This window comes from Camelus bactrianus, chromosome 8 (genome assembly GCF_048773025.1).
Source record: "Camelus bactrianus isolate YW-2024 breed Bactrian camel chromosome 8, ASM4877302v1, whole genome shotgun sequence".
NCBI lineage: Eukaryota > Metazoa > Chordata > Mammalia > Artiodactyla > Camelidae > Camelus > Camelus bactrianus.
Genome location: NC_133546.1, coordinates 81,924,613 through 81,945,630, shown reverse-complemented (window position 1 = coordinate 81,945,630; position 21,018 = coordinate 81,924,613). Strand labels below are relative to the sequence as shown.

At 36.6% G+C, this 21,018-nt stretch overlaps 1 pseudogene; it reads left to right on the top strand.

Moving 5' to 3' along the window:
- Positions 1-528: 528 nt before the first annotated feature.
- Positions 529-10,658, top strand: LOC141578285 (guanylate-binding protein 6-like; annotated as a pseudogene).
- Positions 10,659-21,018: the final 10,360 nt, after the last annotated feature.

Below are 21,018 nucleotides of genomic sequence, written 5' to 3'. Positions count from 1 at the left end.
TCTAGCCAGTATTTTGGTTGTTGTTTATATCTCCGTGGGGAAACAAGAGCTTAGAGTTTGCTAGTCTTTTTGCTCAAGTATGTAGATTTTCAATCCTTTCTCAATGACATTCACTCAGCCTTTGTGAGAACCATTTACCTCATTTCCAAAGTAGTTATATTAATTTCTAACTTTCAGTCTCTTGTGAATATCAGTTTAGCTGGATATGTAAGTTATTATCAAAGGGCTTGGTATATTGTAGGCCTTCAGTGCATCATAACAATAACTTTAATTATATTATTATTTTGAAATAACAGTTTGGAGAGTGATATTATATTATTTCACTACCAATACCATGAGAGACTTGAGGGAATGATGGGGGAAAACCTCTACAGTATGCTAATTCTAGGTTACATTTTGTCTAATGGAAAGCACAGAACTCTTACTTACCTTATCCTATGTTGATAGATGCTTTGTATAAGTCTGAGTTTGAGAATGACTTTATAATCTGATTTCCACTAAGAAGCTCTTCTAGGTTGGCAGGTTGCCATGGCATCCAGACCCAAAATGATGAACCCCATTTGTCTGCTGGAAATTGTCAAGGTGATGTCAGTGAACCAAAAATCTCTGCAGATTCTTGGTGAGATTTCTTTGACAGTGCTGGTGGTGGCCATCGTAGGACCAATCATACAGGCAAATCCTACTTGATGAGCCATCTTGCAGGTCAGAATCATGGTGAGTGTTGTACTGGGTCAAGGACTAATTGCTTCCTTCTAGCTAATACCTCAGCTTCTTAATTTTTGTCCTGATCATGTGTAGGGAGAACCAAACTTCTCTTAACAAATCAACTCTCCACTCCTATTTCTCACTGCTAAACCACTGTCTTACTGTAATTCATTATCATATTGTATGTTTTATTCATGTAAAGCAAAATTTCTCCTACCAATTCTCACAATCCTACCTTATTTTACATGCTTAAGCACTGCACTCTTGCAATTGTGTCTACTTGCTCTTGAAACACATTTTGTGTTTTTATGGACTATTCTCATCTACATATAAATGTGTTCAAATGTCTATAATCTTAAAAATATTTCCTGTATGTCATATACTACTGTGGCTAACACCTCTCCCCACTTTTGAAAAATTTCTCTGACAAAAAATATAATCTTGATTTTTTTCCACCTTTTTCTCTTCCCATTTCTGTCTTCAGTCCATTTCTCTCTGGCTTTGAACCTCACCGTTCTTTCAAGATACTCTTGTTATGGTTATCAGTGATTTCCATTTTGTCTGATTCATGGATTCCCCTTTGCCTCTATGTTGAGCCCTTGCTTGGTATCTTTATCACAATTAATATTCCTTCCTCCTTGAAACACATGACACACAAAGTAGGACATTCTTAAAGAAATGGAGAAAGCACCAACTCGTATGCTGGGATACTGACATTCCAATAGATCTGACTCTGTAGCCCCTTGGTTGTTTAGATTATCTGCTCTAACTGAATGCTGCTTTCTCCCCTCTCCTCACAGGCTTTCCTCTAGGCTCTACAGTGCAATCTGAAACCAAGGGCATCTGGATGTGGTGTGTGCCTCACCCACGCAAGCCAAATCGTATTCTGGTGGTCCTTCTGGACACTTAGTGCCTGGGGGATAAGTGAATGGTAAAGCAGAAATACACAGTTAAATACTTTTTTCCTGGATTTTCCCCTTATCTTTCCATGGTCCTAGAAATTTTACTGCTTTAATCTGTAAAATATAGAAATCAATTATAGTAAATAAGGCAAACTATAATTTGTTTGAATCTCACTTCTAGGTAAGATATCATGGTGTCTTAGATAAATTTTATTTCTTGGCACTGTGTGGATGACTTGATTACATTTAGTAAGTCATTATTGAACGGCTGAGTTCCAGGCCTTTGGATTTAGAATTGTAGATATCAGTCACCAAAGTAAAGGTCCTGCCCTAAAAGAGTCTTTAGTTCAATTGATAAGACCACATTATCTGCAGTCAGATTTAGTACCATGTAATTGGGAAAGAAGCAGGCTGGATGGAAGTAGAAATTACATTGCATTGCAATCCCCAATTTCTGGGAATTTCATGGGAGCTCCATGGCTGGAATAGCTTTTTTGAGTTATCCTGAGTTTGGGACAGGGGTGCTGATACATTTTTGAAGAGCTGCTCCAGAAGCCTTTCTAATTAAGAGGGCTGACACCTGAAGACTGTCTTCCACCAGCACTCCCAACAGCTGGGGAATAAGTCCTTCAGTTTTGAAAGGCAATCCAGGCAGCACCTGACTGGTTTTGAGAGCTTACAGTTAAGCATAACTAAGAAAGAGGAGAAGTATCAATCTGTGAGTGAGGAAAAATTTCTGATTCACCTTCTTAGCTACAAGGTGAAGAATGTATTTGAGGGTTGGATTTAAGGGACGGGTTTACATTTTCCATGATGTAGTTCATCAACTACTCACAGAGTGTTCTGGAAATCTGTGAGACACCTCTGAATGTGCAAGTTCTATAAAAGTAAGTTTTTGTCCTACAAGAAACATTTTAAAATGGAGTTTTGGTGTTTTAGCTTTCTGCTAATGGGTGAAATGAACTATCCCTCCTTTCCCCTTTTTGAGATTTATATGGAAATAATACCTACATTTTTATAGCTCTCTTTTTTTTCCTAAATGGGAGTTAGAAAGTGTGTGCTTATTTTTAAAGCCATATATCAAATAATGATATAATCTTCTTGTTGAAATAATTGTTTGTCATAACTGCTACTGCTTCTTATCCTAATTGATTATTTTTAAAAAGTGGGTTTTGGGGAAAGAAAGTAATGAATAGACTCTTATCCCCCCAAACTCCCATTTAGAATCTTCTCAACATAAACCAGTTTTTGCATTTGCACTGGAAGCAACTTTACATGCCATTTATAATAAAAAAATTTCCAGTTTATGCCATTATTTAGACAATGCTATGATTTATACAAATTAGCCTGGGCTTTAAGGCCCTTGATTAGGCTGCATGAAAGCTCACCATATCTTCTCCACTTGCCCTCTGCCCTGAAATGACTCTAACTACAAGACCCCTGTCTTCTCCCATCTCTAATTTTGTTTCTCTGGGTTTTCCTGTCTATGGGATCACCTTCATTTCTTCAGTTCCACATTTACCAGTTATTTAATATTCAGCTCAAGACTTTGAGGAAGCTTTCAGATTATAAATTCTTTCTCCAAATTTCATAGCTCTGTTCTTTCTTGATAGACTTCTAAATTTTAGTTTAGTGTTATAGCTATAGGTTTCACTGCTTATATACATTACTGAGAGTAAGCCTTTTACAGATACTTCTATCTTTGTTGCAATACTGTTATGGATGTTTGTCCACTGCTTTGAAATAGTCATGTTGAAAGAAATAATTTTCAATTTTAGCATTGCTTTTTTAAAATCTAAGAACAGTGGGGGATATTTAGTAGCTTCCTGCAATTATTTATTGATTGGATATAATTTAAATACACAGTTATACCAACTATGGTGTATTTTATATGGACTCTGATTAATAAATATATGCAGAATGAATAAGTGCCCACACTCATCACTGAATTCCTAATTACACAACAGGTACTGTATTAGTTTTTCTGTATATGTTATTTTACTTTATCCTATTGAGGAAAAAGAAATTTCTGTGAACATTAGAATCCTTTTATATATGAAAAATTTGCAAACACAAGAAATGTCTCTGTAATTGTCAAAGTTGATATCTGCATTTACATCTGTCTTCAATTTCTTTGCATGGTGAGTATGTTAGCTGAAATAATAAATGAAACCATGATTGAAGAAGTGTACAGATGAATTTCTAATGTAGGGATAAACTTCTAACTCTCTTGTTCTAATGTGCTTTCTAGGATGAGTCTAAGAAGGATTCATGGATCTTTGCCCTGGCCGTGGTACTCTGCAGTAGCTTTGTCTAGAACAGCATGAGCACCATCAACCACCAGGCCCTGGAGCATCTGCAGTATCCTTCCAGGTCCTGAACCACCATGTTTCACTGAATTCATTGGATGAGGATAGAGTAAGTCTCTCCTTTCCTGTCATTTAGTTTTCTTGGGTGGAGCAGAGGGGACCCATGGCAAAAGAGTGTGTTTATAATATTTTTATACTAGAGAAATGTGGGAATTGTTGGTAGTGAGTTTCTTTTCCCTAACCAAATCTTAGTTATGTGACAGAGCTTGCAAAACATCAGGGCAAAGTCCTCTCAAACACCTGATAGAGTAGAAGATTCCACAGAATTTGTGAATTTCTTTCCAGAATTTATCTGGACTCTATGGGATTTCACCCTGGAGCTGCAGTTATGTGGTCAGCCTATCACAGAAGATGAGTACTTGGAGAATGCCCTGAAGCTGATTCCAGGTATCAGAGTATGGCCTGGGCAGTGTACGGTCCAATAGAGTGTGGGATCTACTAAACAATATCCCTCATCTCTGTGATTGCATTTGTATTTGAGACTAAATCAAAGTCTGTGGAAATGGTGGCTGGAAAGTGGGTTGCAAAGATCTAGGAGCTACAGTTGAAGTTTACTCAAGAAGAGTAAAGTGAAATTACTCAAAACCAATTTGTTTTTTATACATCTTTAAATTTAGCATCCAGATTTAAATGGGTGCTGAAACATTCTAAAGACTGGACGCTGTGTTTCCTATTCCTTCAATTTGTCTCTGTTGAAGAAAACAACTAATCAGCTAATTGTTAGACATGAAACTGCAGTGAAAAGCTTATCTAATGAACAAAATGTAGATTTCACATATTATTCTTTTCAAAGAGGGATATAAAACTTTCTAATCCTGTATAATTATATCATCTACAAAATGATTGTATGTTCTAAATAAACCTGAGGAAGTGACTGTCTTTACAATCTATGCCTTTTCAATAATACTGACAATTATTAGAACATTCATTTTACCTTCCACATCATAGCTTTCTCCTAATTCCCACATGTTTACCCATGAATTAATTACAAGGTAATAAATTATTTTCATGGGTTACATTTCCAAGGATGTGTGTCTATTGAAACCTTGAGAGAAATATCAATCCCAATTTATTCATTCTTCTTTTCACGTTTCTATTTATGATTTCTCAAAACAGCTATTAAGAAATTGGCTGGCAGGAGAGGACCAGATATAATCATTTACCTCAAAGAGTTTATAGATTATTGGTGATACCTTAAAATTTCATTTCAGGTACATTTATACTTCAGAGGTTTTACTAAAAAATAGATAAAACTGCATCAATTATTTTTAGCATCAAAACAGTTTTTCTTAAATAATGATGATGTCATTCCTAATATTCCAATTACTGTCCACGATCCCTTGTTTGTAGCTCTCCTTTTTGGTTCCACAGCTCAATTCCTACATGAGGTTGAGTTGAGCAGAAAGTTTCATGTGACCTTTCATCCTTTTAGCTGCTAGTTAAGCAAACACATCACAGACAACCACTCTACTATGTGCATGTCTGGAGAGACCAGCCATAGGTTTCCTTTACTGGATCAGATGTCTCCCTAAATTTCTCTGCAGTTATATCATTGGTATAAGTCTGATGTGCAAAGAAGTATTGAATGTCTATGTTAAAAGAGTTCTATGAGTAGAAATGGCAAAGACACACAAATCCCTGCCATGAACACCTGTAATCCCCTCACCTCAAGACTCTACACACTCTAATCCCTGTTTTTCTGTCCCTCAGGGAAGAATCCCAAAGCCCAAACATCCAATCTACCCAGAGACTGCATCAGGCATTTATTTCCAAGATGGAAGTGTTTTGTCTTTGACTGGCCAACATAGGAAAAAAAAATTCTAGCCAATATTGGGATGGTATCTGAAGACCAACTGGATCCTAAATTCCAGGAGCAAACAAAAAATTTCTGTTCTTACACCTTCATTGATGCAAGGACCAAGACCCTCACAGAAGGAATCATGGTCACTGGGAAAGGTGAGTCTCTTTTTCCCATTTCCATGGGGACTGGTATATGTTGAATATTTTATATAATGTGCTTTCTAGTATTTTTGTTTGATTCTATAAAGAATTCTGATTTTACAGACATTTATTCTCCATGAATAAATCTGTATACTTTATAATTATCTCACTTTGGGGGATTTACAAATTCCTTCCTCAAATTTCAATTTTTGTCAATGATATCGGTGGCTCCCACTTATCTGAAAACATTCTCCACTTAGAATATAATCACTCTTTTGGTGTAAAAACAGAATACTGCATGTTTTCAAAGGAAGTCCTATACAATAAATGTTCTTCACAAGGAGAATTCAAAAGATATTTTGAGAATTTAGAGTGGTCCAAAAATAAATATTAGCCCATAAATCACTGAAAATCCATTCAAAGCCTCAGAATTAGGAATAAATTAAACATGGTACACTTTGCCTCATCTGTCTATCTATGTAATCTGTATTGCTTTCAGTTTTTAAAATGAGAAACTGTATTTTCCAGGTAGCCCCTAGTATGTTAGATAGAAGTAGATATTAACTTTTTTAGTCCTGTGGCCTGGAAAACCATAAAAATGAAGATTCAGTAGGAAAATGAAGGTGATAATAGTAGTGGGAGGTAGGGGTGCATGTGTGTGTTTGTCTGTGTGCATGTGTATATGACCCTAGAAGCATAGTCTCAGAATCCTGGAGCCATTGACTGATAACTTGATATTTAGCCCCTAAATTTCCTGGCTTCTTCAGGGCTGAGGACTCTGGTTGTGACCTATGTGGATACTATCAATAGCGGAGCAGTACCTCGCTTGGAGAACGCAGTGAAAACTCTGGCCCAGCTGGAGAACTCAGCTGCCATTCAGAAGGCAGACAACCACTACAGCGAGCAGATAGCCCAGCGAGTGAGCTTCCCCACAGACATGCTGCAGGAGCTGCTGGAGGCACACGCTGCCTGTGAGAGGGAAGCCCCTGCAGTCTTCATGGAGCACTCCTTCAAGGAAGACAAGCAGGAGTTCCAGAGTAACCTTGTCATAATCTGTCTTAGTATTTACCTTTTGTCGCCTCCCCTTGAAGAATGAAGCCTAGAAGTGTTGTTACCAGTCCCATGACTCATCTCTCACTCAAGGATAAAGTAGTCCATGTTCTCATGAGGGACAGAGTTTCAAAGGACTACATTTCCTTCTTTTTTGACTGCCAGAACTCAGGCAGTTTATCTGGAACTCCCTTTGACCTTCAATGAAAAATCAGTATAGATATCCTCTTGAAATAAATACTTCTGTGGATTCCAAGCCTGTCCAGAACACCCAAGACATTCTTTAGCTGGCTTCTTTTTCTGTGAACACACTCCTATGGCTGGGAACCAAAATTTCTCTTTTCAGATCCACATCTCAGGCCACTTTCAGCTTAGGTTGCTCCTTGTTGTATCTATCATTGAATACAGACAGAATCACTGAATGTGGCAGCTTCAAGGAACCAGAGAGATTAGGTAATGCAACTCCAACAGCTCAGATGAAATACCCAAAGGAGGTTAGGGAACTTCCCCATGGTCTTCCAGAGTTTTCAGAGCTGTGAATAAATCAAATCTTGTGACTGCTGTTTTATTACATGTCTTCCAACAGAATACTTTTCTCATGAGGAACACAGTTAGACCAATTCTTCTACCAGATCCTTTGGAAATTTACTTCCTCTGTTCCTTACTTCTGGTGACAGCCCTCTATCTTTCTTCCCTCTAGGAAATCATAAAGAATAAAAAAGATGATTTTTTGATGCAGAATGAAGAGACATCAATCAAATATTGCCAGACTAAACTTGATCAGCTTTCAAAGACACTAATAAAAAGTATCCCAGCAGGAACTTTCTCTGTTCCTGGAGGTCATGAACTCTACAGGAAAGCAAAGGAAATTATTGAAAAGGAATATCACCAAGTGCCCATGAAAGGAGTGAAGGTGAGGAATAAGGGAAACATGGGGAACCTACAGAATAGTCAAAGGGCTATACTGAAAATCTGAGAGAACAGCTCCATGCATGCATAAAGAGAGAGTATGGGGCCATTCAAACAGGTTTGGCTCTTAAGGTTCACTGCATGCTATTTATTCCTGAAGAGAGTACAAATGTCAACTCCCAACCATGAGTACAGATTTCTTAAATCCAGAGACAGAACATAAATTATTCATTTTTTTTTTTTTTACTCAACAACATATTTGACGTGTTGACCACTGACAATTTACAAGTCCTTCTTTGTACACAAGGATGATCACAATTGAGACAGGAAGTCAACTACGTAGACAAGTTATAACACACAGGAAAGAGCTACTTAGGTGTTAGAAACAAACATCATCATCATCATCATCATCATCATCATCATCATCATCATCATAATTAAAAAACAACAATACTAATGCAACTAATATATATTGAACAGTTGTTTCCTATAGCCAAAATGTTAAACTCTTTCCCTAGACTCTTTAGTTTAATCTTTCAAATAACATTAAGAAGCATCTACATTATCAACATTTTAAAGATCTGAACTGAGAAGCATAGGCAGGTTAAAATAAGTTGTCTAAAGTTATAACCAGCTAGTGGCAGAGGAGAACAGCAGCAAAATTTAGAGGCACTATTTCACACTGGGAAAACAGATATGTACAAGCACCAGAGATTTGGATTTGTAGAACTGAACATGGTTCTGACTGGCTGGAATCTAGAGTGGGGAGAAGGAAGTAGCACTGGGCAAGTGACTGGAGGGAGACAGGTCAGTCTAAGGAGCTTGGACTCATTGTAAGGAACCACTATGGAACTTTAAACATGAAGCAAAAGTTACATGGAATTAGTTGTCTTTGCAGCACTAATTTACTTATTCGAAATCTAATTTCTGTGCTCCTCCTTGGTTCCTCAGGGAAATGAGTTCATCCAGAGATTTCTGCAGTCCCAGGAGGCAATAGAGAAATCCTGCAGGCAGATAAAGCCCTCACTGATGGGGAGAAGCCCATAGCAGGTACAGGGTAGGGCTGGTCTCACAGTGGGATGGGTAGGTTCTTGCAGTGCCCTCTGACAGGTGTGAGAGCAAAACCTTCCCAATACAGGAGCTTCCTTCCTGTCTGTGGAACAACCCTGCTGCGTCTGGAAACAGCAAAGGGAACTGTGATTGGATGCCAGACAGACAGAGCCTTTTCTCTCACATTCTGAAGTGTGGTCTTGATGGTATGGACACGGGGTGGGGGGGAAGACTTCAGAGATTTCCTACCCCTCTCTTCAATTTGGTTTGGCCTCTGAGCTCAAGAGGGTGGAGGTCAATCGTTGCCTATTTTTTCCCTCTCTAATGCCTCCCTGGGGCAGAGGAGTGGACCAGGAATGAGAGAGCTGATAAGGAACAGGAGCTGCTGAAACAGAAACTGCAGGAGCAGCAGCAGCAGTTGGAGGCTCAGAAGAGAAGTCTTCAGAAACACATAGTCCAGATGATGGAGAAGCTGGTGAGGGAAAGAGAAAACCTGCTGAGAGAGCCAAACAAGATATTGGAGCATCAGCTGAAGGTGAATCAGGCTGTGGCAGTAGTAGAGCTGGATAGCTTTGCCCTGGTACCTCAGGAAGGGATGGGTGAAGGTTACAGCAAGATCATGCAGAGATCAGAAGTGCATCTACTGCTTGTGATTTATTAAAACCCTGAAGCCTTTGAATCCTTCCAAAACCTTTAAATTCGTCTCTGTAAGTAGACTTTGGAGTGTTCAGGATGAGTATGCCCCCCCTACTCCAAGCCCTCAGAGAATATAAATAAGGTTGAATAGCCACTTAGAGAAATTTAAAATGATCTCACAGGGCTTGATTGAACAGATATTCCAACTATGTGTGTTTAATATGAACAACAAATAGTATGGTTTACCAAGATCACTACATATTACCAGGACCCCTGCTCAGCCCAAGGCCCTGAGGTAGGTCTCTGCTAACATAAAACTACCAGAAATGTCCAGAATTAAAAATACAGGGAAGTGGCAGCTTTTACTCTTGCTGCATTGCCTCCAGGTTTGTATAGATCCCCAAGCTATCATGTGGCTTGGAGGGATTTCTCTCATTGTTCATCTGAACATGATTTATAAGAGATTTCTATAATTTGTGGACCATGTGTTTATAACATATTTCTATAATATGGGTGACAGTACCATCCTGAGTGGAACTGAGAATTAGTGCTGTCAGACCAAGGCTACCTCTCATTTGCATTATTTGACTGGAAAATATCTCATTTGTCCTCATGCCTGGCTTAGCCTCCTGGCAAAACCCTAAGGTATATGAATATTATTAAGGCTGTAAACTACACTTTCTCTTAATATTTAGCTCCAAACCAGGAAATATTCCTTGTTACAAGAGTCTCCTTTCATGATTAAGAGAGAACAATTTTAGGAATAAAACAAAGATAGTCTGACAAAGTTTTAAAGTTTGACAAAATGTAATCCTTGAAAAAAATGGGGGATTTAAAAAGTTTTACTTCCTTCCTCACTTTTTTTTTAGGTCCAAGAAGATCTGTGTACTTAAGGATTTAGAAATAAATGTGAGAAGATGAAAACAGAGATAAATCATTTGAGAAAGAGAATTGTTGACACTAAAAATGATGATCGTTCCTTGCTTGCACAAGCCTTGGTCAACTTGGCAAAATAATCAATTCATTATTGCCTGCCCCAGCTAACATTCTTGGTAATGTTATGAAAGTATTGGGCTCACTATTTAAAAAGATGTAGCTTTCCTTGTAAAGAAATTAGATATATAATATATTATACATGTATATTCTCTGGCCTATTTCTGATGTGCATGCTTTTCACTTTCATTCAGCAATGCTTTAAGTATAAAAAGTGATTTCTAGAGGATATTGATGCCTGGCCCACATTAGATAGAATAAGTGCATGGACAATTTGATTTAGTGTGTTCACTTTTAGGAAATATATATGTGTGCAAAATCATATATATGTGTATGTACATACATACAAGAGTTTCACTGAGGCTTCACTTCTAATGGCAAAAGATTGGAAACCACTTAATGCTCATTTATGTAATTTGGTAATATATATTTTGCATGCACACATACTAGAATACTAGATTGCTAGTAAATAGATAGTTGAGCTCTATTTGTATAAATATAGAACAATCTGGAAGATAGATTGTAGAGTGAAAAAATGAGGCACAAAACAGTTTGTATAATGTGTTCACCGTAAAAAAAAAAATGCAATTATTATGGGCACTCATACACATGTATATATAGCACATTTCCGGAAGATTCATTAGAAATTGGTATCATTGGTTCTTCCTGAAGAGGACAGCTTGGCATCAGGGATGGAAAGGACACATGCTTTTCATTATATACTCTATCTTTTCAAATTTGCAAAGATAACTTGTGTTATCATTTCTCGAATAACAAAGAAAACAAAGTATAATACTAATAATTAAAATAGTAAATGGAATGTGAATAAATGGAATTGCTCATTGCTTCTAGAAATGACATTAGCCTGCTCAATAAGGGGTCTAAGACTAAGATCAGAATACTAGAAAATAACGTTTGCATCCTAATCTTGTTTTTGCTTTGGCCTTGGTTTTTAATCCCTTATATTTGCTTCAAAAATAAGGTATGAAATTCCCTGTTACCCCTTGAAATCTCAGCAAGAGTAACCTTTTCTTCATAGGTTTCAATTACACTTTTACAGTGTTTAGAAACAAATTATTAAACATTAAGAATATTCACTGGTGAGAGGAATTCCCATCATCCTTAAGTTCAGTGGTGGCATCTCTGCTGTAGTCAAGTACAGAAGTTGTGATCTACCACTGCAGAAATGGATGCCTTGATAGTAATGGGGAATGAAAAACCCAGACACACAGAGGCCAGGTGTTGGCATTTAAACATCAGAATTCAAGTACATACAATGAGAGTAATGAGCATCGTGGTTTGTCTTAGCTCAGGCTGCTATAACAAATTACCATAGACTGTGTGGCTTACAAAACAAACATTTATTTCTCCCAGTTCTGGAGGCTGAAAGTCCAAAAGAACTGTGCCAGCATTGTTATTTTCTTGGTAAGGGTCCTCTTACAGCTTTACAGATGACAAGGTTCTTACTGTGTCCTAGCATGTTGAAGACAGAGAGACAGAGAGAGAGGGAGGGAGAGAGAGAGAGAGGGAGAGAACCTAATGATTTTTTGTTATACAGGCACTAATTAGATTCATGAAGGCCCCACACTCATTATCTAATCCCTCCCAAACCCCATTTCCAAGCACATTGGGACATTGGTATTTGGGGTTTCCTCAAATGGATTTTGAAGGACACATTCAAACATTCAGTCTATAATTTGGTTGGAGTGGCAGCCAGCAGACCTGACCAGAGGAAATTCTGAAGATGGCAAATAAAATAAGGTGTCTGTAGAGAAAAAAAGAATGGGGAGGAAACCATTGGAATCAAGGATATTTATAGGAAGCTGAGAGGTAACATTGATAAAAGGTTATAATCCATAGCCTTGGTCTAAACCAATTTCAGATGATGGAACTATCACCTGGAGGGGAGGGCAGGATCCCAGGAGAGAGGACCTTGCAACTCTGGGATGAGGATAAATGATAATGATTTTCACAGTGCCTCTCCTAGGGGACCTCATCCATATGCTGAGAAATGAGAATGCCCAAACACTTCAAGGACTCTCAGAATCAGGATCCAAGCTAGGAGTGATGCTCAGATCCTGAAAAGACATCACAGTCTCCCTGTTAGAGGTACATGACATCCTGGTATGAACACAGTCTTGGCCCAGGTGCAACTAACTTGTTCTACTATTTTTTTCAAATAAAAGTATAGTTCGTCTGAAGACAGACACCATTTTATATATATATATATATATATATATATATATATATATATATGTATGTATTTTCTTTACATCTTCATAGTGTATGTTTAGGCACAGAGGGTACTTAGTAAGAAACTTCTGTAAAAACAAAAAGCTGACACATGTGTGATTGTTTTCAATTGCCAGAATTCCATGATCACACCAAACCTCTGAGATAATAGATTGTTTGGATTTTAGATATTAGATTAAGGTCTCTAATTTGACTTAAGGACCAGAGGAGCAGAAGAAACTCTTTCGGTACAGTTTCCCCCTCTGTGACCTTATTCACCACAGTCTTAGTATCTCTGCGAGGATGTTAACTCATCTCCACTGGAGAATTTAAATGACTCCGTCTAGTCATGGCTTCAAGTGTTCAGAAGGAAGAATGAATGGCTTTGCCTTTTAAAGAAGAAACCATATAGTAATGAATATGTGACCAATGCATCATGGGGTTTAATGGAAAAGTAAACTATTCTACAGAAATATCTGTATATCTGTTCCCACTGAGAGCTTGACTTAAGCAGATGTTCTAATCCCTTGGACTAGACACACCCTGCATTGAAGAGCAAAGAGAAGCCATGTCTTTTTTAGATTCGACATACAAGTGATATCACACTGTACTTGTCTTTCTCTGACCTATCTCACTTAGCATAATGTGCTCAAGGTCCATTGATGTTGCAAATGGCAGGATATCCTCCTTCCTTGTGACTGAATAATATTCCCTTGTGTATATGTATATGTGCCACATCTTTTGTATCCATTCATGTGTTGGCATTTAGGTTGCTTTCATTTCTTGGCTACTGTGGTTAATGCTGCAATAAACTTGAGTGCAGATATCTCTTTGAAATACTGTTTCTATTTTCTTTCAATAAAAAATAATAAAACTGACAATGGTCACTTAGAAAAATAAAAAGGCTTTAAAAAGTAGTTAAAATTTTTTTCACACATCTATTCTAATCCTCATTAAGGAATGCTTGGTTCTAATTATTTACATTGTTTGTTAAATTCTTATGTCCTCCCTGCCATTGTTCTGGATTATGTAAAGAGAGAAAAGCAAAGATCTTGTTCTCATGCAGCTTACACTTTGTAAGGGCCTTACATAATGTTATTTAGGCAGAAATAAATCTTGTAATTATATACATGTATATATATATATATGTGTGTTTGTGTATATAGATGTGTGTGTGTATATAGATATGTGTATGTGTATGTATGTGTATGTGTGTGTGTATATATATAAATATTTTATGTGTAGTGATCAAGAATCTAAGTTGCAACCAAATAGTCATTTTTTAAGTTTGGTTTCAACCTAGTGCATCTTGCCTGGAGATATAATTGTGTATTATAGAGTCCTAAGGACCAAATATGGTAACTTTAAAGTAAGGTAAAACCTAGAGTGCATGGTGATTGAAACAATGAATAAATAGATTAATGTTTGGACGTATGAATAAGTGTGACATTTGTTTATTATTTCAAAGGGTAATAAATATCCCTCTTATTACCTATAGGCCAAAAAGTAAAGGCTTTGGTTTAGAATTTTGTGTTTTTTGATCTCTATTCCTTTATCACCTGTACAAATTATTATGTTTAAACAAACTAAAGTGGATTCTGTTTCTATGACTGTACTAGGACTGATATGACAACTCTGGAATATTCTTCCTTGTGTCTCTTTTTCCATGGAAGTGTGGTTGTGCAACTCAACAGTGTTATTTGGATGGAATTCCTTTTATTTCAGATAATGTGATCTTATTCCTTAACCACTGTTCTGTGGACAGTGGTCCCAGGCTGCATTGAATATGGTGCTCACTCTTAGCCCAGGAAACAGTCCCTGGTAAAACATGAGTAATGAATTCCTCCCCTGATATATTTGGTCTAAGGCCCCAATCTCTCTCTGCCCCTGCTGACTGTCCATTAATATAGAAAATGCAGACAATCAAGTTCTATTTCCCTCCCACTTAAAGTACCTAAATATTTTATTTTGATGAAATATGCACAACTATTTACTATTTGAACTACTTAAAGTGTACAATATAGTGGAATTAAGTATATTCACATAGATGTTACAATCATCATCACTATCTACCTCCAACCCATTGCATCATGCTCAGCTGAAACTCTGTATCCAATAAACAAGTCTCCATTTCCCTCTCCCCAAGCTCCTGGTAAGTGTGAGTAAACTTTCTGTTTCTATGAATTTAACTACCCTGGATACCTCATAAAAATGACATCATATAGTATTTTTCTTTTTGTGACTGTCTTATTTCAGTTAGCATAATGTCCTCAGGTTTATTTAGACTGTAACATGTGTTAGAATATCCTTCTTTTTAAGGCTGAATAACATTCCATGGTAAGAATGTACTACACTCTATTTTATTTTTTTAATTTTTAATTATTATAGAACTTTTACATTTCCAATTAATTTGCAGTTATTACAAAATACTGGCTATGTTCCCTGTGTTGTGCAGTACATCTTTGTAGCCTGTCTTATACTCAATATTGTGTTACTCCCACTCCTCCCACTCCTCCATACCTTTATTGCCCGCCCCACTTCCCACTGGTAACCACTGGTTTGTTCTCTATATTTGTGAGCCTGCTTCTTTTTTTGTTGTTGTTTTTGTTATATTCAATAGTTTGTTGTATTTTATACATTCTACATATAAGTGATATCATATAGTATTTGTCTTTCTCTGTCTGACTTATTTCACTTAGCATTTTGCCATCCAAGTCCATCCATGTTGCTGTTAATGGCAAAATTTCATTTTTTATGGCTGAGTAGTATTCCATTGTGTGTGTGTGCGTGTGTGTGTGTGTGTAGTGTACAGTAAATATCTATACATACTATATCTATCTATATCTATCTATCTATCTGTGTGTGTGTGTATATCATATCTTCTTTATCCATTCACCTGTTCATGGACACTTAGGTTGCTTCCATACCTTGGCAATTGTACATAATGATGCTATGAACATTGACATGCATGTATATTTTGAAATTAGTGTTATTGGTTTTGGTTTTGGTTTTGCTTTTATATACCCAGGGGTGGAATCTGGGTCATATAGTAATTATATTTTGAGATTTTTGGAGAAATCTCCATACTATTTTCCACAGTGGCTGCATGAATTTACTTTCCTACCAAGAGCCCACCAAGGGTTTCTTTTATCCACATCATTGCCAATATTTGTTGCTTGTGTTCTTTTGATGACAGCCATTCTGACCAGCAAATACACTACAATTTATTTACCCATTCATACGTTAGTGGATAACTAGATTGTTTCCATTTTTTTGTACTGTTTTGAATAATGCTATTATAAACATTGGTGTACAACTATATATTTGAGTTCTTACTTTCAGTTCTTTTGAGATATATAACTAGAAGTTGAACTGTTGAATCAAATGGTAATTTTACGTTTAATTTTCTGAGGAATAGTTATACTGTTTTCTACATTAGCTGTTCAATTTGTTCCTACCAATGATGTACAGGATTCTCAATTTCTCTACATCCTTACCAAAATTTGTTTTCTGTTTCTAAAGAAATGGCAACCATATTAATGTGTGTGAAATGTATCTCATTTCCTTAATGAATAATGATGATGAGCACCTTTTCAGGTACTTATTGGCCAATTATCTTTGTTATTTGGGGAAGGTGTCTTCAAGTCCTTGACTATTTTTGAAATGAGCTCTTTGTTTTTGTTTTTGTTGTTGCTGAGTTAAAGGGTTCTTTATATATTCTGTATATTAATTTCTTATCAAATGTATGATTTGTAAACATTTTCTCCCATCCTGTGTGTTACCCTTTATTCTTTTGATATTGTCCTTTGATATGCACAAAAGTTTTAAATTTTTGTAAAAACCAATTTATCTATTTTTTCATTTGTTGTCTACAAACACCTTTGGTGTATATCCAAGAAATCACTGCCAAACCCAATAGAATGAAGAGTTTCCCCTACGTTTTCTTCTAAGAGATTTTGTTTAGCTTTTACATTTAGATCTTTGTTCTATTTTGAGTAAATTTTTGAATATGGAGGAAGGTAAGGGTATAAATTCATCCTTTTGCATGTGAATATCGAATTTCCTCAGTATCACTTGTTGAAAATATTGTGCTTTTCCCACTGAATGGTCTTGACACCTTTACCAAATCATTTGACCACATATGAGAAGATTTATTTACTGTATTCGTCTATATGTCTATTTGGATTACAATAGTTTGTACTAAGTTTTGAAACCAGGAAGTATGATATCTCCCGCTTTGTTCTTCTGTTTCAAGATTTTTTATTTGTTTATTTGGGATCTCTTGAAATTCCCTATGAATTTTAGAACTTTTTATTTTCTGGAAAAAATATTGGAATGTTGATAAGAATTGCATGAGATCTGTAGAATCTGTTGAGTAATACTGACAGCTTAACAATATTAAAACTTCCCACCTATGATCATGGATGTCTATTTCTTTATGTCTTATTTAATGTCTTTTGGCAATGTTTTCAGTATGCAAATCATTCTTCTTCTAGGCTAAATTTATTTTTAATTAATCACTTTGATCCTATTTTAAATGGGATTGCTTTCTTAATTTTTTGAATTGTCATGTTAGTGTATAGAAATGCAACTGATTTTTAATTGTTGATTTTGTATCCTCCAAATTTGCTGAATTTGTTTATTTTTTCTATTTTTTGGTGAAATCTTTGATATTTCTATATTTAATATCTTGTCGTGTGTTGAGAGAATTTATTTCTTCATTTCCAAATTTAAATCTCTTTATTTCTTTGCCTTGTTTTATTACACTGGCTAGTACCTCTAATACTATGTTAAATAGAGGAGGGAAAAATGGGCATTACTGTCTTTTTTGTTATCTTAGGGGAGAAGATTTCAGTCTTTCATCATTGAGTAGGATGCAGCTGTGGATTTTTCATGCATGGTTTTTATCATGTTGTGGAAGTTTTCTTCTATTCCTAATTTTTTAGTATTTTTTTAACAGAAAAATTATTAAATTTGATCAAAGAATTTTTGTGAATCAATTGGATGACCATTTTTTTTCTTTGCTCTCTTAATGTGGTATATTATATTGATTGATTTTTCTATTTGGAATCTACAGGATGTAATCAACATTTATAGAATACCAAAAACAACAGAATACATATGTTCCTCAAGCTAACATGAAACATTCACCAAGATAGACCTCATTATGTATCATTAAACACACCTTAAAAATTGAAAGGAACAGAAATGTTATAATGTATGTCTCAGACTAGAGTGAAATTAAACTAGAAATCAACAATGGAAAGATAGCTGGAAAGTCCTAAAATACCTGGATAATAAACAACACACTTCTACATTATAAATAGGTCAAATAAGTCTCAAGAGGGATTTTAAAATGTATTCAATGAAATAAAAATAAAAATACAACTCATCAAAATTTGCAAAATGCAGTGAAAGTTGAAGGAGACTTGTAAGATATTTTGTCATGATATATAATCTTATGGAGACCATAAACTCAATTTTGGGAAGGGGAATAGGAAGACACAAAGCATCAGTTCCCAGGAAGGGAAATGATCCTAAAATTAAATTCATAAATGGTTTCCAAGCAAAGAACAAATCCAGGGTGTTGCCAGAAAAGAAAAGAAAAAAGATGGAGGGGTCAAATATGAAATGAAGGACATGACTGAAGATTCTTTTCCTTAAACCTCAGAATCATTATGGTTGCATCCTTGGAGTATGACATAATCAGAAAAAGACTCTCTGAGGAGATACAGTATGTATCATAGATGCTCTCAAACAATTGGGCTTCTGGAAAGTTTAAGGGAGTTTTTCCTCAGACTTCTCAGGACAAACCCAATGTAGAAATAGGGCTACATTGAAAAGATTTGTGGGTTCAGCATTGTTGAGCCTTGATGAAGCTCACCTCAGAAGGCTTAGACCAAATTGGAGGGTATTTGTGCTAATGAAGAGCTACAGGGGAACCTGTTGATCCTGCCCTGGCACTCCCATGCATGACTATACTTTCACACATTTTTCCTTACCACTTTATTCTCTTATCTATTTTTACCCTTTGTTTTTCTTTCTTTTCTCATTTCTTCACCCCTTTTTGGACAGTTTTGTGTAAGTAATGGACAGAGGACAGGCCTTGGAGTCAGAGAGCTTGCATCTGAGACTAAGCTCTAGAACCAAGCTAAGTGACCTAGAATATGTTAAGTCTAATCTCTTCACTTGCATAAATGTAGGAATAATATCTAATTTACTGTGTGATCATGAGGATTAGACATAGTAAGTGTACTTCCTTAAAGGTAGAAAGTGTCCAATAAGAGTGGCTGTTATATTGTTTTTATTACTGTTGCTACAATTTTGTTTATGTGGTTGATTTGGGTTCTTGGAGCAGCTGTTAGTAAACTCTACACTGAGTTTCTTTACTCTACATACTCTTTAATATGATTATTTTTATGAGGTTGATTTTGATAGCTGATATTGAACTCTCTTAGTCTCTTTACAGCAGAGTATCCATCCCAAGATGCTTTGAGTGCTGGCTTCTAGAAATGCTTACATGATCTCCCTTGAGAAATGCCTGGGAAATTGCATCCTCCTATGTCTCCAGTTCTCTAAAGATTTCTTCTCAGAGGATTCAAGCAACAAATCATCTACAGGAATTGCCATCTTATGCTTTGCTTCTAACATACTAACATTAGAAAATTATTTTTTAATTTTTATTTTTAATACTACAAATATATCTTAGGCCTTCCACTAGCAACCAAAGATACAGCAAGCCCTCAGTTAAAGAGAATTCTAATCTATACTGTATCAGTTTCCCCTTCCTGGCTCCACTTCTGGCACGATGGTTTGCAACTCAGAAACACTCCTCAAAAAAACTGATGAAAACTATTTTTAAAACACATTTAAAAATAGTTGGCCTTATGAGCATACACAAATGGAAATGCCGCTACAGATATACAGCAAATGAAGACACATTTACTCAAGAATATTTACTAAAGCTACCATAAAATGATGAGTCTTTAGTATTTGAAGATCCGCACTTTTCCCCTCTCCACTCATTGAGCTGGAAACTCCACCCAGACTTGTACAACCGAGAACACAAGTTTTTGACTCCCCCCAGGTCCTGGTTGGAGGGTTGTCTTCCTGGGAAGGACATGACATTAGCATTTCTCATACTGCCCCTAGATACTTGTTGCTGAGGCAAAGTTCTGTACTACTGCAGCCAACAGGTGGGGGCCCCATTCTTCCACCATGTTTCCTCTCATGAGACAAAGGTTCTACCTTGGGCATGGTAGGACATTGAGGTCCCAATTGCTATTGACTCAGCTCATAGGACATGGGCTTGTGCCAAGGGAGACAAGCCAAGGACACCTGGGGCTCTTGCCCATATATCCACTGAGCACTTACTTCTTCAAACTGGGCTGTCACTTAGAATTGACCTATTGTTCCTTACTCCAGCACCAGAGTTGTGGCTCAGAGATTTTCCCTGGGAGGAAAGGCAGACCATAGAACAGAGAGCTCAAATTATCTCCCCAAAGGAGCCAACTTTATTTGCAACAGCATATGAAGTTTAAATCTAAGTTTGCTTTCAAAAACAGTAGAAGTGTTGGTGAGAGGCAATGGGGAGGAGACTGATAAATTCATTGAAGATACAGGCTAAATGATAAGCCAACTAGTTGCTGGAGAAAAATAAGAAACCAGCTGCAAGAACTAGAGTCTGAATAAATTTCAAACTTTGACCATCAGGAACTGTCCCTTCATAGCTGCCTGAATTTGACTGGATTAGGGTGTAAATAATTTATTCTCCAGGGCATTGTTATGAACAATAGAGCTTTTAACCAGCAGTTAGTGGAGTTTCATAGGTTAGTGCGGTCAGGTAACTAGACAAACACTGCCTAAGTCCTGCTAAAACCTTGTTATCCCAAAGTGGCTGGGCATGTCCAAGGATGAATCCCTGAGGAAAAACATCAGAGGCTTTACCCTGTGACTGTTTAGGGGATAGAGGAGGAAGAGAAGGGAATGGACAACACTAAAATAATCCAGTTAATCTTTAAACAAGTAAACAAGCTAACAACAATGACAAGCACTGAAAGAGGGGAGAGATGAAGCCAGTACCCAAAGTTGCTGCAATATCTAAAATGTTCATTTTCCAAAAAAATATGAGACATGCAAAATAAGCAGGAAATTATGGCCTAGATACCAGAAGAATAGCAGGCAATAAAGCCACCTGCAGGAGAGACCAGATGTGAGAAAAGAAGCCATTA